The sequence below is a fragment of the Octopus bimaculoides genome, chromosome 4 (assembly GCF_001194135.2).
Source record: "Octopus bimaculoides isolate UCB-OBI-ISO-001 chromosome 4, ASM119413v2, whole genome shotgun sequence".
In the NCBI taxonomy this organism is placed as follows: domain Eukaryota; kingdom Metazoa; phylum Mollusca; class Cephalopoda; order Octopoda; family Octopodidae; genus Octopus; species Octopus bimaculoides.
In genome coordinates, this window is record NC_068984.1 from 126400635 (window position 1) to 126408579 (window position 7945).

Sequence of the window (7945 nt, forward strand, 5' to 3'; positions counted from 1 at the left end):
AAAAAAAAAAAAAAAAAAAAAGGTATTTGGGCTTAGGTATAGGCACAGGTGTGGTTATGTGGTTAAGAAACTTGCTTCCCAACAATGTAGTTGTGGATTCAGTACCACGGTGCAGCAGCTTAGGTGTCTTCCACTATAGCTTCAAGTTGACCAAAGCTTTGCAAGTGGATTCGGTAAATGGAAATTGAAAGAAGCCCATTTATGTGTGTGTGTTTGTACACTTGTCTTGACATTACATGATGGTTGTAAATAAGCGTCACTGTCATATAAGTGGTGTTGTTTGTTTCCAGTCTTCTGTAGAAAACATATCTAGCCTTGGGAACTATTACAGGTGAGGGTTGGCAGCAGGAAAATCTGCCTCAACAAATTCCATCTGACTCATGCAAGCATGGAAAAGTGGACATTAAATGATGATGATGATAATGATGTAGAACATATGGGTATTTAACTAAATACTACAAGGAATTTTGTCAGCAGCTATACCAATTCTATTATCCATGAATAAATGTATCTTTTCTACATATGTCAAGCCACTCAGTTTCAAGTCTCTATGGTACACATATGAACCTCCCATCTCATTATCTCCATGTAGATGACCCATCAGATATCACATAAAATATGTTGGGTCTTTTCTTTTTCCATGACAAAATGACAATAGTGTGTTAATAATTAATACAGCAAATATTGAATGAATATATTGTTGTGCAGAAGTGAGCTAAAACATTGAAAAATTACACTGGTTTAGCTATTGAATCAAAGACATTGCAGTATAAGAAATGTATCCATTATTTTGTTTGTTATTGCTTTCACTGAATTTATGCACAACTATATCTGTAAAGATATCAACAATTTTCCTATAAGGAAATGTTCAATAGGTGTGTTCCTGAAAATAGTAATCCTATCCTAGGGTCTTTGGTGCCTTGCTGTACACAATAAGACTCATCCTCCACAGCAAAATTGTTAATGTTGCTCCCCATGCTGAAGAAGATTGGCCTGCAGGAGCCTTTTGCTGATTCTACATAAAAAGCATCTGTGCTGGTGTCACATAAAAAGCTTCCATGCAAGCACCCATGCTGATGCCACGTAAAAGCACCCATAACACCCTGTAAAGTGGTTGGCATTGGGAAAGGCATACAGCCATTAGAAACCATGCCAAATCAGACTGGTACCTGATGCAGCTCTTCTGCTTGCCAGCTCTGGTCAAACTATCTAACCCATGCCAGCATGGAAAATAGATGTTAAATGATAATGATACTTTCACCAAGTATTTGTTAACTTTTGGTATTTTTATGTATGTTTTCCAAGTTTTGTTTAATTGTTTTTGATGCTAGAGAGGAGACCCTTAACCATCATCGTCATCATTAACATCTACTTTTTCATGCTTGCATGGGTCAGATGGAATTTGTTGGGGCATATTTTCTTCACCTAGATGCCCTTCCTAAAGTCACCTTTCACATGTTTCTAAGGAAGCTAATGTTTTCTATGGTTGGACATATTTTTCATGGAAGACTGGAAATGAACAACATGCTTATCCACAGCATCATGTGATGTCAAGATAAGAGTACAACTACACATACCTACAAGAAGCTTTCTTTCAGTTTCTATCTACGAAATCCACTCACACGGCTTTGGTTGGCCCAGGGCTATAGAAGACACCGTTCATTTCTTAAGGCACCATGCAATGGGATGGAACCCAAGACCATATGATCAGCAAGCTTGTTAGCCACACAGCTGCACCTACACCTGCACCTGCTAACTGTATCTCTCATATAATCATCATAGAAATTGTTTTGCATTTATAGGTGTTGGTAAGGTTGTATTAAGACCCACAGAGGCCCTAAGCACTTAAAAGATTTTAGTGCCCCAATATATATGTAATTCAAAATATAAACAATAATAAACCATACTTCATTTTATTATTACCTTTTATTATGAAAGGCAAAGTTGACCTCGATGAAATTTAAACCCAGAGTATAAAGTGCCAGAACAAATGCTAAAAGTCCCTCCACACACACACACCACATTCTAACAATGCCATTGGTTTGCCACCTTTATAAATTTTTCTGATTTAGGCTCAAGGGCAGCAGTTTTTGAGAGGAAGGGGTTAGTTGCTTGCACTGATCCCAATACTTGACTGGTACGTCATTTTATCAACCTTGGGGGCTGGGGGTGGAAGGCAAAGTTAACCTTGGAACTCAGAATATGAAGATTCAGAAGAAAATACTGTTTTTCTAATTCACCATCCTTGTAGTAGTAGTAGTAGTAGTAGTAGTAGTAGGAATGATTTCAAATTTTGGAACAAGGCTAGCAATTTTTGGGAAGGAGATAAGTCAATTACATTGACCCCAGTGTTCAACTGGTACTTATTTTATCAAGCCTGAAAGGATGCAAGACAGATAGCCTTGGCAGAATTTGAACTGAGAATGTAAAGATAGACGAAATGCAGCTCAGCATTTTGCCCAGCATGTTAACCATTCTGCCAACTGACCACCTTAGTAGTAGTAGTAGTAGTAGTAATAATCCTTTCTATTATAAACACAAGGCCTGAAATTTTGGTGGGGAGGGGGAAAGTTGATTACATTTTACTGGTACTTAATTTATCGATTCCAAAAAGATGAAAAGGCAAAGTCAACCTTGGCAGAATTTGAACCCAAAACGTGAAGACAGATGAAATACTGCTAAGCATTTTGCCCAATGTGCTAACAACTCTGCCAGCTTGCTTTGTTGTAGTAGTAGTCGTAGTAATAATAATGATTTCAAATTTTGGCACAAGGTCAGTAATTTTGAGGGGTGGGGTAAGTCAATTACATCAGCCTCAGTGCTCAACTGGGATTTATTTTATCAGTTCTGAAGGGGACAGAAGGCAAAGTCAACCTCAACAGAATTCAAACTCAGAATGTAAAGAGCAAGAAGAAATGCTGCTAAGCTTCATCTGATGCACCAATGATTCTGGCAGTACCCTATCTTAATAATCCTTTCTACTATAGGCACAAGGCTTGAAATTTTTGGAGAGGGCGATAGTCGATTGCATTGACCCCAATGCTCAATTGGTACAACTTTAGCTACCCCAAAAGGATGAAAGGCAAAGTCAATTCCAGTGGCATTTGAACTCAGAATGTAAAGACAGATGAAAAACCACTAAAGCATTTTGTCCACCATGCTAACAATCCTGCTAGCGCACCATCTTTCCCCACCTTAATAATAATTATGAATTATACAGTTCCTAATTAAGGTAAGTGTGAATTTTCAAAAATAGATGACAGCCTGATGGTGATAATGGATGTTCTCTGCAGAATATACAGAAATAATCTTAGTGTTTGGAGGGGGACATGTTATCTTGTTGAAATATGAGGTCTCATATCTTCTATTGACCGTACATATCAAACAATGCTGTCATCATCATCATCGTTTAACGTCTGCTTTCCATGCTAGCATGGGTTGGACGATTTGACTGAGGACTGGTGAAACCGGATGGCAACACCAGGCTCCAATCTAATTTGGCAGAGTTTCTACAGCTGGATGCCCTTCCTAACGCCAACCACTCAGAGAGTGTAGTAGGTGCTTTTACGTGTCACCCGCACGAAGGCCAATCAGGCGGTACTGGCAACGGCCACGCTCGAAAATGGTGTCTTTTATGTGCCACCCGCACAAGAGCCAGTCCAGGGGCACTGGCAACGATCTCGCTCGAAAACCCTACGAAGTCCAGTCAGACAGTCATATCAATGTGCTGTTTATATACAACAGTATTGGTGTCTTATTTAAGTGATGTTTTAATTGATACAGCCATATCCATATGTGGTTTAAACACAGCAGTATTGTTTTCTGTATTATATACATATGTTGACAACTGTCTCAGTATGTAGTTTATACACAACACTTGTTTTCTGTATTATATATGGGATGTTAATAACTGTCAATATGTGATTTATACACAGCAATAATTTTTGTATTATATATGTATTTAAACTATATCAGTATGTGGTTTGTACACAACAATATTGTTTTCTCTAATACTTACATGATGCAATGGTAACTAACAACATGTAGTTTATATTCAACAATATTGTCTTGTGTATAATATATGTTGATATAATTGTTTTGATATGTGATTTATATTCAACAATATTGACATCTGTATTTTATGAATTGATACAGCCTTAACAAAGTATAGTTTATACATAGCAACATTGATGTTAATATTGTATTTCTGATGTATTGAAAGAACCATATTGGTGTGTGGTTTATATACACCAATATTATTATCATTTATAGTAACAATATTTTTGATACATAATCTCCTGAACATTGGAACTAACAGAAAGTGTAACATTTGAAAACCTTATGTTCCCAGGTAGATAATCTGTACTATATATTAATGGATAAGCTGTGTAATGTGTATATTAATAGATAATGTATGTATATAATTGGATAATCTCTGTAGTGTATTTTTAATAGATAATCTGTGTATATAAATGGATAATCTATGTAATGTGTATTAAGATAATCTTTGATGTAGATTAAGATAATCTATGTAAATAAATGGATAGTGTGTGTATATTAGCAAATAATCTGAGTTATAAAGAGTTATTGTATGTGTATACAAATAGTTAATCTACGTGGGGTATATTAATGGATAATCTATATCTATATAAATGGACAATGTGTGTTGTACTTAAATGGATAAAAATGTATGTGATGTGTATTAATGGATTATCTATGTCTATAGCAAATGGACAATTTGCGTGTGGCGTATACAGACTGGATAATCTGTGTTGTATATTAAAAGATAACCTATGAATATACGGTGTTATTTCTACCTAAATAGATGCTGAAGTCTTGTACGTGCTAAAGACAAGACCAACGTGTAAAGAAATTGTATAGCTAACATTTCACTTGTACTTGCTAAACTTAATCACCATTCATCTTATCCTGAGCACTAAAATCACCAGTCCATGGAACTTGTGTACAATGAATATTATATAGACATATGTAGATGGAGGTGTGTGTGTGTACACACGAACATGTGGTACTTACAAACGCTCACGTATCTGCTTTGAAGTTAGAATGAAAAACAACTGCAAACACAGACATAGCGAAAGATGCATTCACGTTACTCATACCAATAGACAGACAGCTAGATAGATAGATAGACAGATACAAGCATGAACGTACATATACAATGTGCATGTATATATACACGTACATATACAATGTGCATGTTTGGACAAACAGATACGTAGATACAATATGACGGACCAATATATTGACACAAATTATCAGATTATGTGTGGCCGGACAAACAGATAGATATATGGACCGACAGACAAATAGCTACACACACACACACACATGGTGGGCGACAGACAGATGTACAAACGGACAGCTGAGATAGATATATGGGTGGGTCGCCTGACTGATAGGTAGACAAATGTACGTACGGGCAGACTGGCGGATACAGAAAGATTTATGTATGGTCGGACGTAAGATAGCTAGATAGATGGACTGACGGACACCTGCATACGTACAGTTAGCATACAAATAGATAGACAGATAGATAAACAGACAGACAAAGAGACAAATAGATAGATAGATAAACAGATGTACAGGCGGATATAGATTGATGTATGGTCGGACAGTAAGCTGGCGAGATAGAGGGACCGACGTACTTATAGATAGATAGATAGATACACGTACAGACGGACAGGCGGTTAGGTTGATAAGTGTATGGAGGGGCAACCAGACAGATATACGAATGAGCAAACATTCAGTAAGATATATGGATAAATAAATAGATACAAACATATTTCTTGAGATTACTTAGGACATTGCATACATATACATAGCAAGAAAACTTATAATACGCTTTATAGCTTCCTTGGAACGTTGCATTTACATAGATGCGTTAAGTTGACGTAATGAGTCAATGTCTCGGTTTCGAATTCTTGATGGAACCGCATTCCTTATCACTAAAAGGCATGAGTATTGGAACATTGTATTTCTCTGTGGTTATAAATGTGTCTTCATGTCTTCATAAATAAATATGTGCGTGCGTGTGTGTGTGTGTGTGAATGTTTACATACTTAGACGATATAGGAGAATCGGAAACACACGCAAGATCACACTGAACTCATATGTATGTTTACATACAGTGTATTGTAACAAGGAAACATGCATATATATATATACACACATACTATATCGTATTAAGAACACGCAAGCATACACCACACACACGCAAATATACGCATACATATGTATACGCTCACGCACATGATATGATATCGTATGAAGGAACGGTAAACAAACACTCACATATACACATTTCTGCAACAGACAATACCGTGCGCGCGCGCACGTACTGGATATTGAACTATACACTCAAATACACACTTTGTTTATCTATCTATCTATCTATCTCTGTCTGCTAGTTGTCTATCTGTCTGTATGTATGAAGAAATACACACTAACACATTGCATGGAATTAAAGAAACACGCAGAGGTGCACGCATTCACAGACAGGTACAGTCACACACACAGCGCGCGTGCACACACACACGCACGCACGCACACACACAAACAGAGTTTCGGTCTAAGAAAATGCCCACACATATAAAGAAAATAAACACATTTACACATAGGTGAAAGCATACTTACACACACACACAAGCAAGGGTACAATGCATGCATACATACACAACACGCGCTCACGATATATGGCGATGAAGAAACAATAGAGGCCAGGGTGTGCAGAAGTTACACCTACCTCAGCTACCCCGGGTGGCTGCCGGTGTCTGTTGTTGTTGAATCACAGTTAACTGACCACTGTATTAGCCACCCGATTTTCTTGTACACGGGTGGCTGTCCAACACACTTCTGATATATACAACTGCCACCTCTACCACGCTGGATGGACTGGAGGGGGGACACTTCACGTGCAGGCTGCTGCTGGTGGTAGTGGTGGTGGTGATTGTGGCGATGGCTGGTGGTAGTGGTAGGGTGTAGTGATGGTGTGTGTGTGTATATGTGTGTGTGTGTGTATGTGTGTGGTGATTGGTTATAGTGGCGGTGGTAGTAGCGGTGAAGGTGGCTGGGATAGTGGTTGTGGCTCCGGTGGCGGTGTGTATGTGGTGTAGTGTTCGTATGTGGTGACAGAAGTGTGTTCTGGCGATGTGTGGTGATTTTAGAGAGGTGCCGGGGATGAATGGTGATAAGGTTGGTGCCGAAGATGTGTGGTCGGGGCAATGTAAGTGGTAGTATTGTCTCTGATAATTATGGCGTGTGGTGGTGGTGGTGGATATGGCGGTGCTGGTGTGAACTATGATGGTGGTGGGGCAATATGATCGGTGGGGATGGTGATGGTTGAGATTGGCGATAGCGGTGGAGATTGTGTGTATATGTGTGTGTGTGATGGTGAGGGAGTGTTATGCTGATGGAGGTTATGTGTGGATGCAGTGTGTTGTTGTTGTGATAGTGGTGGTGGTGGTGGTAATAGTGTTGTAACGGTGGTGGTAGTAGTGGTGTGGAGTGCCTCCAAGTGAAGGAGGTTTGCGGGGAGGGGTGATGGTGCTGCTACTGGAAGTGATTGCTCTTACAATGATGAGTAGGTTTGTGATGGAGATAGTGCTGGTAGCAGTAGAAGTTGTAGATCAATGTGGCAGTGTAGGTAGCAGTTGTATTGACAACACATATGTTGATGTTCATTGTATAAATTGTACGGTTTATGATTTTATATATGTTAGCCTGCCTATCTATCTATCTATCTATCTATCTATCTGAATGTCTATTGATAAATCTCTCTCCATTGATTTATCTTTCTATCCATCTGTCTGACTGCCTGCCCGTCTGCCTGCTTGCCTGTCTGTCTGCCTGCCTGCCTGTCTGTCTGTCTGTCTGTCTGTCTCTCTCTCTCTCTCTCTCTCTCTCTCTCTCTCTCTCTCTCTCTCTC

At 38.8% G+C, this 7945-nt stretch overlaps 2 protein-coding genes across 2 annotated transcripts in view; one reads left to right on the forward strand and one right to left on the reverse strand.

Annotated features, from left to right (window-relative positions):
- The window catches only part of LOC106879667 (leucine-rich repeat neuronal protein 1), a 67681-nt gene extending 60080 nt beyond the window's left edge, over positions 1–7601 (reverse strand). Inside the window, exon 1 of the mRNA XM_014929336.2 lies at positions 6764–7601. The gene's annotated coding sequence lies outside the window, so the exon portion shown is untranslated. The remainder of the gene's footprint in view (positions 1–6763) is intronic.
- The window catches only part of LOC106874002 (mitochondrial inner membrane protease subunit 2), a 423321-nt gene that overhangs the window by 90826 nt on the left and 324550 nt on the right, over positions 1–7945 (forward strand). The window lies entirely within an intron of this gene.